Genomic DNA, 16,060 nt, shown 5'->3' with positions numbered 1-16,060 from the left:
GCAAAATACTAACACAGAGTAGTAGACAGTATCTGCCCTGGAAAGCTTGCTTGGAGACTTTCCTCTAGCAAAATCAGCTTGTACCTTTCTACATATGGAATAGATATAGATGTTAAAGACTCACACTGGCTTCACTGGGAGTTAGATAGGCTTATGTTATAGAAGATCCAGGAGTCTAATCAGATTAAAAAGGAGAGGGTCAGATTGAGATACAGGGTCAGATCCCTGTATGGATTCTAATGAACCATAGATATGCAGGATTTGAAGGAACCTTAAGAGGTCCTCTAGTCCCTCCCAGCACACTAAGTCAGGACCAAGTATACATAGGACATTCCTGACAGGTGTTTGTCTAACCTGTTCTTTAAACCTCCAGTGATGGGAATTCCCCAACCTCTGTTGGCAACCTCTTCCAGCACTTAACTATCCTTATTGCTAGAAATCTCTTTCTTAAATCTCCCTTGGTGCAGATTAAGTTGATGAATTCTTGTCCTGCCTTCAGTGGACATAGAGATGAATTGATCACTGTGACATAGGCCCATTGGTGACAGCTAGCAAAAGGGCTCACTACTCTGTGTCAGCAGCTCCTAACAGGCCCAACAAACTCACAATACCTTACACATTGATGTCATAGTGTTTATCTATAAAGAACATCAAGTGAGGTCTTAAATGAAAGTCAGCATCATGCTGGTCATTAATATTGTTGCGAGGGGTATGGATGGATGGTATCTAAAGAGTTGTGTGTATGTACTAAAAATAGATTTTAAATTATGTAACCAGGTAGAGTTGACAAACAGGTTTTCTGCCAGACAAAACATTCACTATCCCTGTCTCTGATGTAAATTAAGCATTATAAGGAAAACACAATGGGAGCTATATTTGCATTTCACGTCAATATGAGGATGTAAAGTCAATATGGGAAGATACTGGAGACAAAAATCACAGGGGATGGTCTTGTCTTTGGGATGCAAAAGGCAAACCTTTGGCATATAAGAGGAAGGCAAAAGGACCCCCTGTTTCGCCCTGCACCTAGAGAGTAATTGGGCAGTGTGATTACATTAATGAAGACGTGATCTCAATCAGGGTTTGGTTGAAAGCACTATAAAGGACATTTGGATAAGACAGACTTCTTTAGACAAGGTCTTAGCCTGTTAACATTAAGTTTAGACTATAAGGAGTGTGTTAAGACATTTTGTTTTATTTGTAACCTGTTGTTCTTATTATCTGTGTTCACTGTCTCTTAAATTTTAACCTTTTTAAATAAACTTTTTATTTGTTTTCATTATAAATAGATTACAGTGCTGTGTTCTTATAAAAGACCTGATCCTGAGTTGTACCAATCAAGTTGTGTGTGTATGTTCCCTTCAGGGTCTGCTTACCTTGTACTTTCTGTGAGTGTCCAGTGACAGGGGCTGGACACTACAGGGAGTGGCTTCTGAGGAGCTTGGGGATTGGGGTACACCAAGTATTAATGTGCAAGGCAAAGTAGGGGTGGGCAGAGCCCTGAAGAGATTGTTTGGATGGCTAACAGCCTGATGTGACAGGGAGCTGACACCCAGTTTAGCACCAGCAAATATCTCTCTCTTGCTGAGGCAGGGGGTTAACATGGTGACTCTCAGTCCTGGGTACACTGAGAAAGTGTCACGATCACCACTCTCTTTCTAAAAGTCTTTAACTTATTTGAAAATGATATTAGGTTCCCTCCTCAGTCTTCTTTTCTCAAGACTAAACATACCCAGTTTTTTTTTAACTTTTTTGCAGAGGTCAGGTATTCTAAATCTGCTATCATTTTTGTTGCTCTCCTCTGGACTCTCTCCAGTTTGTGCACATCTTTCTTAAAGTGTGGTGTCCAAAACTGGACACAGTACTTCAGCTGAGGCCTCACCACGTGGAGTAGAGCAGAACAATTACCTTCTATGTCCAGACTATGACACTCCTGTTAATATACCCCAGAAAGGTATTAGCCCTTTTTGCAACTGCATGACATTGTTGGCTAAAGCTGAATTTGTGATTCACTATAACCCCCAGATCCTTTTCAGCAATACTAGCACCTAGCCAGTTATTCCCTATTTTGTATTTGTGCATTGATTTTTCCTTTCTAAGTAAAGTACTTTGCACTTGTCTTTATTGAATTTCATCTTGTTGATTCCAGACCAGTTTACCAATTTTTTAGGTATGTTTGAATTCTAATCCTGTCCTCCAACATGCTTTCAGCATGGTGTCATTTGAAAATGTTATAAGCATATTCTCCACTCCACTATACAAATCATTAATGAAAATATTGATTATTACTAGACAGTGTGAGAACTCCACTAAACACGTCACCCCTGAGTTTGACAGCAAACCATTGATAACTACTATTTAAGTACATTTTTTTCAACCAGTTGTGCACCCATTTTATAGTGATTTCATATAGACCACATTAATGGTGCTATGAAGAGTTACACCAGCTGAAGATTTGGCCCATAATTTTTCATTATTTCATGACCACACAACATTACAAACTACACAAGATGGGGGAAATGTGGTGTGAAATCCTGGCCAATGGGAGTTATGCCATTGACTTTATTAGGCTAAGATTTCACCCATGATGTCTACTCTAGTGTCTTTCTACCTGTTAGCAGAAATAACACTGGTCTACAATTTTTGAGAAGTCGTCTGCTTCAGAGATAAAATGTGCTATTTATTATGTATTTTGATGTGCTGAATTCAAATATGACAATTAAAACAACTGATTGGCTACTGTTTCTAAGATATTTAAGTTTTTACATTTTATGGCTATGTATATTGTGTAGATAGTAGAGTTTTAATCATAAATTGTAAACCTAGGTCTTTTCATGTGTTTATGGTTGCTTTACATGATAATATTTCACCTGTCCTGTTTATGTAACACTTTAAAAATCAGCAAAAGGGTTATATAAATAACATTTATTATGAAACAAAAGGCAAAAAACTATTCTGTACATAGTTTAGTCCTATTCAGTGTCTACTCGGCGCTTCTTGGCTTGTCTCTTGTATTCCCAACTGGAGGCACCATGCAGAAGTAACAATTGCTGGTATGATCTGTTGGCTCTCTCCAAATCATTGGCACTGCAAAAGGCATAGATTTCCTTTTCCTGTTCAACCACTGGCACAGATTTGTTGTACAAGTGTTGCAGCATATGTGTGGGGCCCACCTCTTGTCCTGATCTCCAATTTTGCAGCCAAAATAAAGGTGATAGGCTTTCTTAACCATAGTGGTTATACTGCGCTTTTGGGATGCAAAAGTCACTTCACCACAAACATAGCAGAAGTTATCTGCACTGTTCACACAAGTACGAGGCATCTCTGCTCACTTTGGCTAAACAGAAATGTGTCCCTTTGCAAAATCAAACACTGAGAAATAAGAGAGCACGACACTGTATGATTTCTTGAGCTGATATAGGGCAATTTGTTCAGCAGAGTGATGTCAGCTTCGTTATGATTGCATCATCCATGACTTCTAGGAATAACATGATGCAATTCATATCATGTATGACGCAATACCAGCTTCAGATTGCATCATTCGTTGTTTTGCCTAAAAAGCAAGTACTGTCCAAACCCAGTCATAGATTTATTCATAGATCCAGTCAAAGATGTATTGTAGTCATTTCTGGTTTAAATTGAGATCCCTTCCCTTTATAACTCACTTATCCTCCGCCATTCCCAAGTCAAGGGTCGTATATACTGACCCAATAGCATATCTTGAAAACTAGAGCCAATCAACAATTTTAAGCATCATTTTTGTTCTCAGTGACCCAGAATTAGTAAAGTTTGACTACATTTATTTCAGAAGCATTTTGGCTGTAGAGCAGTGTAATCTATTGCTTTATCTTTTCCAGTCACTTCTAGGTTAAAATAGAACATTTAATAAGGTAAGACCTTCCAATGGTAATGATGACATCAGCAAGAGGAAGCTTTTTTTTTAATGCACAATTATCAGGCATATTTGCCTGCCACACATCATGCTTCTTATACAGATATCAATACAGTAGAGGATTTATGAAGTAATTAGTTCTTGACATCAGGAAACTACCACAAAAACCATATGGCATGTTATGCCATCTCCCTGGAGATCCTTACGGGATTTAACTACACTTCAATTTTTTTACTTCACCTTGTCATATATTTTGAGACACAGAAATACTCACTTGTTCTTACATGCTGAGCTTCTTGGAGAAATTATGATTCTGAGCAGCTGATGATTCAATCCTGGCATTGAAGTATGTAGTGGTTTCTGAATCATGTGATATATATTTTGAATAGCTTAAAGATACCAGTTAAATTAAAAAAAATTAGTTCTTACCACTGTCTAAAGTCAAATGCTGGGTCCACTCTTCCCAACTCCAAGCATTCAAAAATCATCAGTGAGGCCCAAGAGATCATGCAATTGGTTTAAAAGTAATGCTTTTTAAAATAAAATAAAACATTATGGTTTCTTTTGGAACAAGTTTGTGAAGGCCTTACACTCAACTTGGTTGCATTTCTCTATTTGTCTATCTGACTGTCTGTGTGTAACATCCTAACTTTTGCATGCTGCATCTGATCAATTCCAAAATTTCAGGGAATGTTCTAGGCATCAGGGGACCAGAACCATATTGATTTTTTTGGGGGGGAGGGGGAGTTGGACAACTGAAAGGGGAAATGGGGGACACATACAGTCTCTGATATCTGTTTAGTATGGCCACAGCTTTAAGCATCTCTGCAATTGTCTATAAATCAGAGTTCTTGATGGCACCCAATAACATCTTCCAGCATAACAATATCTCCATCTCATCTCTGTTCATCCTCCCAATAGCGTTTAACATGTTGACACCCCCGAATGACTTTTAAATAATAAAACAAACACACAATAATGGTGTAGAGGGAAAGGGGGAATGAGGGTATGCACACATTGCATGGGGGGGGAGGAATGGGGGGGCACATAGAATCCCTGGTGGGGGGGAATGGGGGAGGATATGAGGGGAGGGAGACACAGAGATGTTAGTATGGAGGGAAGAGGGAAACAGGGGTCAGACAGGGGCTCTGGAATGGGGTGGAGAATGGGGGACCCTAGCATAGGAAGATGAAGGAGTGGGGTGCACATAAAGCCCCTGGGTGGGGAAAATGGGGCATAGAGGGAACAACAGAGTCCCTACCATGAGGTGGAGAATGGGGATCCCAGGGGATAGTGGGGGATAGTGGTGGATTCTGGTATGGGGTGAGGGTAGCACACAGAGCGCCTGGCATAGGGGGCAGTGAGAATGGGCATGCACACAGAGACACGTTCATGGTGGTAGACTAGAGAATACTGGTATGGAAAGAGAAGTGAATGGGGGGCACACAGAACTCCTACCAGAGGGGATATTCGGGGAGTTGCAGGAGTCCCTGTGATAGAGGAGGGAGCAGGGGTGGCACATGAGAGCTTGTTGGGGGCATGTAGGAATGGAAATAGACACTGTGTGTGAAATAAACTTGGTTTACAAAAGCACATCAGCTACTTATTGTTAAATGAAAGCTCAGATTCTGATGTAATCACTTGACCCCAAGGGATGGGACCCTAGGCATGGGTCTACAGTGTATGTGCCTTAATTTGGTTTTTCCTAGAGCAGAAGAACCAAACCTGGGTGATGGACTCTTCTCTTCCTATGCCCCATGCAGACCTTTAGTGTACAACTTAGCCATTCAGACTATTTGTTGTGGTCCAGAATTTGATCCAACAAAAGTCTTACATGTCTCTTCTTTTGGAGTCTAAATTGAATTAATTAACATAAAACATAAATAAGAAAATGGGTAGCAGCTCATTGTTCAAAGTGACAGAGAAACACATTCTTTCTCCAGTAGGGAGAGAGCCATACAGGTAAATGTAAGCAGAAAGAGATGGGTGTGTAAAATGCATGGATAGAGAATATATCCTAAATGGAAAAATATTGTCTGCACAAATTCTAAATATGCTAATAATAGGGAAGACTCTTCAGACGTGAAGTGATTCGTTTCCTGACTGCTGCCTCAATTAAGTGCTGAGTTCAACTATGTGGCCTTCATCTTCCCCATGTTTAATATTTACACCAAGTAGTTAAATGGCTTTTTAAATGCACATTTTAAGCATATGCACTTAGATTCCGTATTGAAAAGATGACAATCTGTCAGTGTACTAAAGAGAAATAACGGCTTGAAAAACTGGCCAGTTGGAAAGGAATTACATGAACATTCTGTGTTCACTGTGGCTGCTTGTGGAATTAAAATGGTTCAGAATAATTTGTGTCCAAATAAATCACTCCAGGTAGATCTAAAGGGAAAGTGACCAGCCCTCCTTTTAGATGCAACTTTTCACTTTGTTTCTTCTGCTGGCTGAGGATCATTTTCACAGAGATTATAAGATAGATATCATTTTGGGTGACATTTTGAGAGAACATTCTGGCCACCTCTGCCTGGGAAGTTATCCATGCTACATACCAACAGAGAGTCCTGTGGCACCTTTAAGACTAACAGATGTATTGGAGCATAAGCTTTCGTGGGTGAATTCCCACTTCGTCGGATGCATGTGACATTCACCCACGAAAGCTTATGCTCCAATACATCTGTTAGTCTTAAAGGTGCCACAGGACTCTCTGTTGCTTTTTACAGATCCAGACTAACACGGCTACCCCTCTGATACATGCTACATACCATAATCTTTCACTGATTGACATTGTGTCTGAGCTAACATTGTGCTGAACTCTGCATTTCCAAACAGAAAAAAAGAGTTTCTAAACCTTTAAAATATAGAATATAGGCTGTCTTGAAACTCAGTGAGATTTGGTTTCAGAGTAGCAGCGGTGTTAGTCTGTATCCGCAAAAAGAACAGGAGTACTTGTGGCACCTTAGAGACTAACAAATTTATTTGAGCATAAGCTTTCGTGGGCTACAGCCAACTTCTTCAGATGCATAGAATGGAACATATAGTAAGGATATATATATACATACAGAGAACATGAAAAGGTGGAAGTAGCCATATCAACTCTAAGAGGCTAATTAATTAAGATGAGCAATTATCAGTAGGAGAAAAAAAACTTTTGTAGTGATAATCAAGATGGCCCATTTCAGACAGTTGACAAGAGGTGTGAGGATACTTAACATGGGGGAATAGATTCAATCTGTGTAATGACTCAGCCATTCCCAGTCTCTCTTCAAGCCTAAATTAATGGTATTTACTTTGCATATTAATTCAAGTTCAGCAGTTTCTCGTCATTGAGTGACCAGAGAGGTTGAAGTGTTCTCCTACTGGTTTTTGAATGTTATGATTCCTGATGTCAGATTTGTGTCCATTTATTCAGGAATCATAACATTCAAAAACCAGTAGGAGAACATTTCAGCCTCTCTGGTCACTCAGTAACAGACTTAAAGGCGGCAATTTTGCAACAGAAAAGCTTCAAAAACAGACTCCAATGAGAAACTGGAATTATTCTTGAATCCTCGGTGCATTGTTCCAGTTTAGCTTAATCCTTAAATGGATTAAGATAAAGTGGAACAAGGCACTTTTATTCTGGAATAAGATTGTGCATACCTGCTTTTAATCAGGGATAGTTAACCAGAGATAATTCCATGTATAGACTATCTCTTAGTAGTCAGGCAAAGGTCTGTGTTTTTTAACACACATTTAGGGTTGATTTTTATAACCTGAAATAATCACCCACAAATTAGTGGAAAGAGGAGCTTCATCCTAAAGGTTAAAAAAACAGAACAAAACAAACATATTATAATTAATCTAGATTGCACAGTTTTGGGAATCTGAGCCAAGATTCTTGAATGGGTTTGCAATATTGAAGTGTCAACCTCATCTGTTTACTCAGACCGTTACTGAGAGTGGTGATGAGGTGCATTTGTTATGTTTACTGATTTACTTTTGGGCCTGAGACCATTTGCACTTTGACTTTGGTGAAAACCACAATGGACACATTTAAAAAATAAAATAAATAAATAGAATTTATTATCAAGTTCTTGTTAATATGTCAATAATCAGCAACTGATAATACTTTTTATTGTAAATAGTAAATAATATTTTTTCCTTTAAACTTGCTTTTCTGGTTTTTGATTGTTCACATTACATAATGGCACTGTCGTGTCACTGAGGAACCCCCGTCACTAGATAGAAAATTACAATCAAAAACACACTTTTTTCTCATCGTTGGTTTGTTCAGTTATAATTTTTTATTTATTTTGCTAAAATAGCTGCGGGCGTTGCCTGCATTGGTAGGTAAATAACAGATTAAATCATCTGTGAAAAACAAGTCTGTCTCCATTTGTGCACGTACAAATATAGCAAATGTACTGTAAGAGATTTTACCTTAGCATATAGATTAACAATTGCCTGCAATTGCTGTGCAATAATATGTAGTAATGAAGATTTAGTAATGAAGATTTACCTCAAGGTCACCAGATTCTTCAAAAACATGAAGTGTGTAAACTACATCTTGCATGGGGATTTGAAAGCACTCAAATTACGAGATAAAACAGGTTTCCTAGGAAATCAAGTAATTTAGATGTGAAGGCTCCATTTTATGTCAAAGTAAAATACAGAGGATTGTTGCTATTCACCACAAGAAAGAAGGAGGTACCACTGTTTATTCTGTTTTCAAATAGACAAGAAATGATTCCTTCAGTCAAGTTAAAACCTGCTTGGCCCAGGTCCTAAAGCTGTTTAGGCTCCTAATTTCCATTGACATCAATGGGAGTTAGGTGCCTAATACCTTTGAGGATCTGGGCCCTTCTGGATGTTTAACCTTTCAAAATAATGGCTTCAAAATAACCTACAAACCAGGGCTTATGCCCATTTGTCTCCTTTCATACTCTCTTCATACTCTCCCCACTGCAAGGTTATGTAGTCCCATCAGAGGAATCAGATGCCTGCTGACAATTAGCTTTGTCTGCATTCCCCCAATGAACCCCTTAATTAGGCCTAATTTTAGGAGTTTAACTTTAGGCACCTGCTTTTGAAATTTTTGGCCTACTTGAGCAATTGAAGTTCCTACAACATTGGTGTTCCGTTGTTTAAGATCTTTAAACACTCAGGACATGTCAATATATATTGTATGTATGAGGAGAGAGAAGAAAATAATGATAAAGGAGAGATACACAACCACAATTAACAACATCCTCTTTGTCATAAATTGGATAATGGTCTGTAGCATACTTGATCTTCAATGTTTCCCCACCACCTATAAGACCATATATATCTAAGTAGCGAGAGCATCTTTTGTAACCTCGTAGAAAATGACTTGCATATTGAGAATTAGAACCAAATTGTGACAGGCTCTTATGCAGATGTACAAAGGGACAATACAAGTAACCTTCTGCCTCCATCCACTTGCACAGCCCACACAAGGGCCAGTCATTGGTGTAGTCCCTACACTCAGTGGACCTCAGGAACTGTTCCCATGGCCTGCTCCAAAGGGAATAGGAAAAGGAGCAGAAAGTAGGTGAGTGGGCCATCTTCAACAGGAAGGTATACTGTCCCCAGAGACAATGTTGCTTCAGCAGGGAGTGGGACTCTACTAGATTAAGGTAGGGAGGTGCAGCTCCACTCACCTCCTACTCATGCATATTGCTAAATGCCACAAATTGGCTTGTAATGCCTGGAATTTCAGCAGCTCATAAACCATATCAGTACTTTATAGGGAAGACACTATGACAAGAAAACCAAAATATCTTTGTTCCCGTGGATACAGTTCTCAGAACAACTTAAACAAGGCCAATGGGCAAGTATGGCAGTGTTGCAAAATCAACATGAACTTTGAACAGCGACAGCTCAGAATCTATTTGGCCACCCTTACTAGAAAAAACTAATGAGATTTTAATCACTCATCAAAATAAATTACTCCCCTTGAGATGAGCAGATAAACAGAATTTTACAAGGCTGATGTACACTACTTTGGATGGGTTAGCATTAGAATCCTGGTGCGGTGGACAGATTTTTATTCTATATTTGACCTTTAACCATTAGCAGACAGCTTTAGGGGAGAGATTTTTGAGCTGGATGAGACAGAAAGAATGAGAAATCCACTAAAACTTTCCCTGTCACACATCATATTGAGTTTACTATTTTTTCTTTATCCTCCCAAATCTGTTTCCCCCCCCCCCCCATATTTCGCATTGTATAGATGGGGTTAGATAGAGATTGGCTGAATAACACTTTGTGTCATTGCATGTAAAAATGCTGTGTTGTATCAAGGACAAGCTTTAATTTTAAAGTTTCTTTTCCAGAGAAAGCGAAACAGAGATGATAGTCTAGTTCAACAATATTGCTGCTAACTAGCACTAGAGAACTTCTAATGGAGTTGTTGTTATGCTGTATTATTTATATGCCATAACATGCAGGGTCCCTGTCCAGAAAATCTTACAATCTTGGGTCCTGAGCCAAAGTTCACTGAAGTCAATGGAAAAGAATCTCGTTGATTTCAGAGGGCTTTGGATCAGGCCATAGGAAAGCTCTATGCAGTAGTTTACTTGACAGCAATAGTAAAAGAAGAGATGTTGAATTCAGCATTGGTTGATGCTAAATAATTTGTAGAGCTTGTTGAAGTTAGGCCCATAAGTAGTGGTTGTGAAATATAATTTTCATATTGTTTGCTTTGACTAGACTCATACTATTTCCTTTCATTTGTTTTCTTGCCTTTTCAGTTCCAGGCAGCAGTTGCTGGAGCTATTATTATTAATGATGAAGCTATTCCTAGCTCAAACGTACAACCTTCCTCAAATCTATTTATTAATTAATTAAAAATAAAATACAATGAATACGTGTATATTTATTTTTAAAATATTTGATTTTCTCCATGATACAATGGGTATGTCTACACAGCAACTAGACACCCGTAGCTGGCCTGGGCCCGCCAATTTGGGCTCACCGGGCTTAGGCAGCATGCTTTTTCATTGCTGTGTAAACTTCCAGACTTAGGCTGGAGGCTGGGCTCTAGGACTCTGCGGGATCCCAGAGCTCAGTCTCCAGCCCAAGCCTGGAAATCTTCACAACAATGAAACAGCACTGCAGTCCGAGCCCTGCGAGCCTGAGTCAGCTGGCACAAGCCAGCCACGGGTCTTTCTTTGCTGTCTTGTCATAGCCAATGTGTCCTGTGTGAAAGTCAGAAGTGTGTACTAGGAGCCTAATCCCACCCTATAGAAATCAATTGAATAGCAAACCTATTGACTTTATTGGGTTATAGATGAGGGTCTCAAATATTGGCTCAAATTCTCTTCTCTCTGACAGCAGAGGATCACTTCCACTAAACACTGTCTGAGGCCAATATCATCAGTAATGTAGCTTTGCCCAGCTGATCCTGAATGGTGCCACAGACATTTTTTGTAAACTTGAACAGAAAAAAAATACAGTAATTATGGCCTGCAATGACTTTTAAAATCTAGTTCTTCCAATTCTTTTCCTTCGCTCATGCACATGTGCCAGCTTCATTGTGTTCTAGGAGCACCCCTTTGCTTTGGGTAAATTTTCATTACATATATGTGAATAGTTTGTGACATTCACTTGTTTTCTTTCATTTAGAGATGCCTGAAGAAATATGCTAATATTAAGAACCTTTCTATTAGTGTACCAGTTGTTTTTTTCTCACTGGGAAAACTGTAGAAACACAATCTCAGCACTAGCAAGTGTGGCATATTGTCTGAGGCAGGGTGCATGCAATACTTAGTTTACTTCTATGAACCCACATATTAAACTTGTTTCATGCTTAATTATGGGTATTTCATAGGTCTGAAACAAAGTGATAGAAAATCTGGGTCTTGGTCCCAATTCCATCATTACTTTGAATTTAACTAACAAGTTAATTTTCAAGTTCTGTAGAAGTTGTCACAGAATTTATTTTGCTCAAATACTTATTCTTATTTCCTTTTCAGATGTTTGTGTCACTAATTTCTCTATGTTCAACAATCTTCTCTGCATGTTATAAGAGAGATTCTTGGGGAGAAAACACAGCTTGTGCTCTTTTTTTTTCAGAATAAATCATTCCTCGCTCATTATATTTACTCTCTTTTTAAACTTTGCTTTGTTTGTTGTTCCACGTGTTCAGCAATGTAATGCTGTAATCCAATTGCTGACACTACCCTTTATCATTAGGCACAAAGCACCAAGCACAAAAGTCAATTATTAAATAGGCTCTGTTAAAATTAGCAATGGTACTTACTACATTCCCTTTTTTGGTCTTTGGCTTTTGTTTATTACGTTGGTTGTGTCTTAGCCTATGGGTCTAACTCCAGGGCTTTCTAAAAAGATAGAAATTTAGCATTATTACTACAAAAAAAAAAAACATTCAACACTCAAAGACTTTCAGAGAAGACAAACTTTGAAAAGTTTTGAAAAGAGACGTAAGCAATAATTATTTTGACACCACAGGAAGTTTCCCCCCATACTCTTTTTACCAAAACTGAATTTTAATTTTTGTCAGTGGTCAAATTCCAGACTTTGTTTAATTTGTAAATCAGATGTGAAGTGAGAGCTGCACTGCTGCACTATTTTAACATGTTGAAATAGTTTTGCACTTAAAAGTGAAATGTGTTTTGTCTGATTTTAAATTGTCACTCCAATAAGTAATTGAATATGAATATAAAGATGTTTTGGTTACTACCCCAGGGGTAAATGACCATGTTCTTCCCATTGCTAATCCTCACTTCTTGAAGTATAGTATAATAACTACTTTAACTGCTGGAAATAAATTTTCAGTGCCAGAAATTCTGTATTGATACATTAATTCAGTGGGTCAGCAAGTAAAAGTTGTACTCATAAGTAGAATGCATTTAACTATTCAGGCATTTCTATTAACTATGCAATAACTTTGTGCCGCAGTAACAGAATACCTTAGATGCCTCTAATTTTGAGTGAAATAATTTCTTGATTCATTTTGCACAAAATAAAGATACTTACCAAACGTACATTTCTAAAGAGTCCAAAATGTTTAATTATTACTTTGAAAAGACTATTTTAAGACTATATTAGGGAGAAGACAACCGTTCTTTTCTTTCATGGTTTAGTTGACATTATGATTAAAGTAGTTAAGTGACTGATAGTCTCTTATATTTTCATTCTCCAATATCTATTTGTCTGGTTTTGGCACACATATTTCCCTTTGGTTAACTTATTTTATTGTCTACGTAAAAGTATAGTATATCTTAATTTGCTACATCAAAACAATTAAAGGGAACAGAAAATATAGTTAATATCCATGAAGAGTTGAATGATTGCTTCCATTCTTGCCACATCTTACATTTTGATAACACTCCTTTTTGTTGTATAATGCTTATTGCAGCAAGGCTAAAATGTAGCTGTCTATAAAAGTTCTTTTTATTGCCTGGTTCTAATTCTGTAGTCTACAGAAATATTGTCCTTTTGTTCAGGATAGACGAGTGAACTGTTGAAACAATATACTTAAGTCTCATGAGTGAAACTGATAGTAATGTGGATTTAAGGACTGATTCCCACTGTGAGAGTGAATTACCTAGTATCTTGGTCTTTCCCTATTTAACTATCTATATCATCTATGTCTATCTCTATATCTAACAGTTTTGTATTGGTCTCTAGCCTGAACAATAGAATAAATTTTGTAGTATACAGAACTGGAGCCATGCAATTAGCAGAATTTCTATATATCTGTAAGGATGGAATTTTATTAACCCAGTAACACACCTAAACCACTGCCCGCAGCTGGAATAACAAATGTTATGCTTATTGCTGAAAGCAACTGTATGGCCTTTGTAGCAGCCTTAGCACAACTAACAGATCAGGAGGGGAGGGGGAAGTGAGTGACCACAAGGAGTAAACATGATCCTCTGCCCTCCTGACTTGAGCTTTTTCCCGAAGCATGCAAAGTTGCAAGATGGAAAGTCTGGCAATAGTTAACTATTCCTATGTGAGATACAGCTTCTTAACTGATGGGATACTCCAGACTACAGGCTGGAAAACTCCATACTTTACTTAGCTTCTACTCAGCAATTTTTTTGATGAACAAGCTACGTAATACTAACAAATTGGGTATAAAAAGAGGAAGAACTCTGGGCTCGGTGGACACTTGGACACCTGAACACTTGGACACCTCTCATGTTCCCCTGCATATGGAAGGTTGGCCACTGGAGTCTACAGTTAGCCACTCAAGATCTCCTCAGGATCCTGGGTAAATATGAATCTGGGGGTAATTAGGGCTGCTCCACTAACCTGTTGCGGACAGGTGTAAGTGCTGGAGACTAAATAAAGTAGAATTTTTGAGGGAAAGCACTTTTGTTTGCCTGCTTGCATCAACTATCTATCAGCCAGACAGCCATGTCCACATTGATTAATTTCCTGCCACTGCCTTGCAAAGAATAAAGTTACAAAGAGCTTTGGGTTCCGCAAAACCCCCGGTAATAGAATTGGAGGCTCAAGAGAGGATGATGGAGAGGAAGGGGACTGTTGATGCAAACCAATAGTTGTCTATTGCAATAGGAAGTAGAGGATGGTGCAGTGGGGTAGCTACTTACAGTTCTCATGTTGTAACTCACAAGTCAGTTTATGGGTAAATTCTGTCACTGGGACTTAGAGCTCAGGCTGGTGGCCTGTTCAAGTGAGGAATTATGTCCAAAGGAAAGGAAACATCTGGAAAGGAAGAACAGTTGAAAATGGGGAAACAGCTTGACTGATTTTATACAGGAACAGGGGTAACATGCCCCTGAAACCTGGAGCTTTGACTGGCCCCAGGGTGATCCCGCAGCTCTGTAAGCAGATAGTAGTGACAGTAGTAGGTAGAGAGATAGGTCAGTTAAAGGCAAGCATGGAGGAACTAGAGAAATATAAAATTGAGAAAGACAAAGAGATATCCAGCCCGAAGGCTGAGTCAGACATCCTCCAAAGCTCAGATACTGGGAGTGCAAAAGCAAGTGTGTGTGATAGTGACAGTGAGAGGGGAGTGAGAAGCTGGAACAGGAGGTGTCTAGACTGAAACATCAGACAACGGAGAGTGAAAGAATTGTTAGAACCTTACTGAAGGATTCTCAGGCTAAGATCCAGGCAGATCATGGGGAATGTAAGAGACAGATTTGTCCTCTCAGAGCAATTGGGGAGAGCAGAAGGGAATAGTGGCTTCAATTAGAGGAAGTTGTAGTCTGGGAAGGGGGTATGCGTCAGAGGTGGATCCTCACTTGCATCCTTCTTATGATGATGAGAGGGATGATCACCAAGAACTTCCCTTTCCTTTGGGCTCTTCTGGGCAGTCCCCATGTGGTCCCTTGCTTGAAACACTGGAAGAGCTGCAGACTCCCATGCCCATAGCCCCCACAGTGGGGAAGATTGATTCCCAAGGGGGTAACCAAGGAGGGAAAGAATGAGTAGACATCAGGCCCTTCCCCCTGACCAGGCTAGGGTACCAGGGAAATTGGTTGTCACTTTAAACTGGAGCACAGTCTTGGGATGTCTGGCAAGGACAGCTGGCACCCCCCCAGTCTCACTCTGGCGGATGTTGTGTCAGCCTCCACTCTCCTCTCAGAGCCAGTCTAGGGGTACAGGTTCCCAGATTCTTTGGCCCAAGAAGCCCCACTTGTAGAATTGTTGTTGTCTGTGCTTTATTTTTTTGCTTAAGTTTCCCTTCCTTCCTAAGTCATTCTTCACACACACACACACACACACACACACACACACACACACACACACACACACACACACACACACACACACACACACACGGCTTCCCCACCACACATGCTATTTGTTTTTTATTTTGTGCGTTTTTGTTTTGAAAGTTAAGGGTTAAAACCACAGCAGGCTTTACTTTACTGCCCTTGAAAATACGGTTGCCAAGCAACAGGAAAGTTTATTTAGCTACTGATTTTAATTACTGCCAGAAAAGCAGTTTTGAGAAAAGTAGTAAATTAACAAAAGAAGGATCGGGCCCAAAGCTGTTTATTTTATAGCCATAGGGAATTTGTTGCTCCGAATGAGCAACCACGTATAAATCAATAGCCCTCCCAGATAAGACTCTAAAGGAAGGCGAGGGCTAAAGGGGAGAAAGGAAAGAGAAGAGATTCTGGGAATTGATGCTTTAACAGCATTGAGAGTGAT

This window comes from Terrapene carolina, unplaced genomic scaffold, assembly GCF_002925995.2.
Source record: "Terrapene carolina triunguis isolate 2854851 unplaced genomic scaffold, T_m_triunguis-2.0 Scaffold23, whole genome shotgun sequence".
In the NCBI taxonomy this organism is placed as follows: domain Eukaryota; kingdom Metazoa; phylum Chordata; order Testudines; family Emydidae; genus Terrapene; species Terrapene triunguis.
This window is presented reverse-complemented; position numbering follows the sequence as displayed.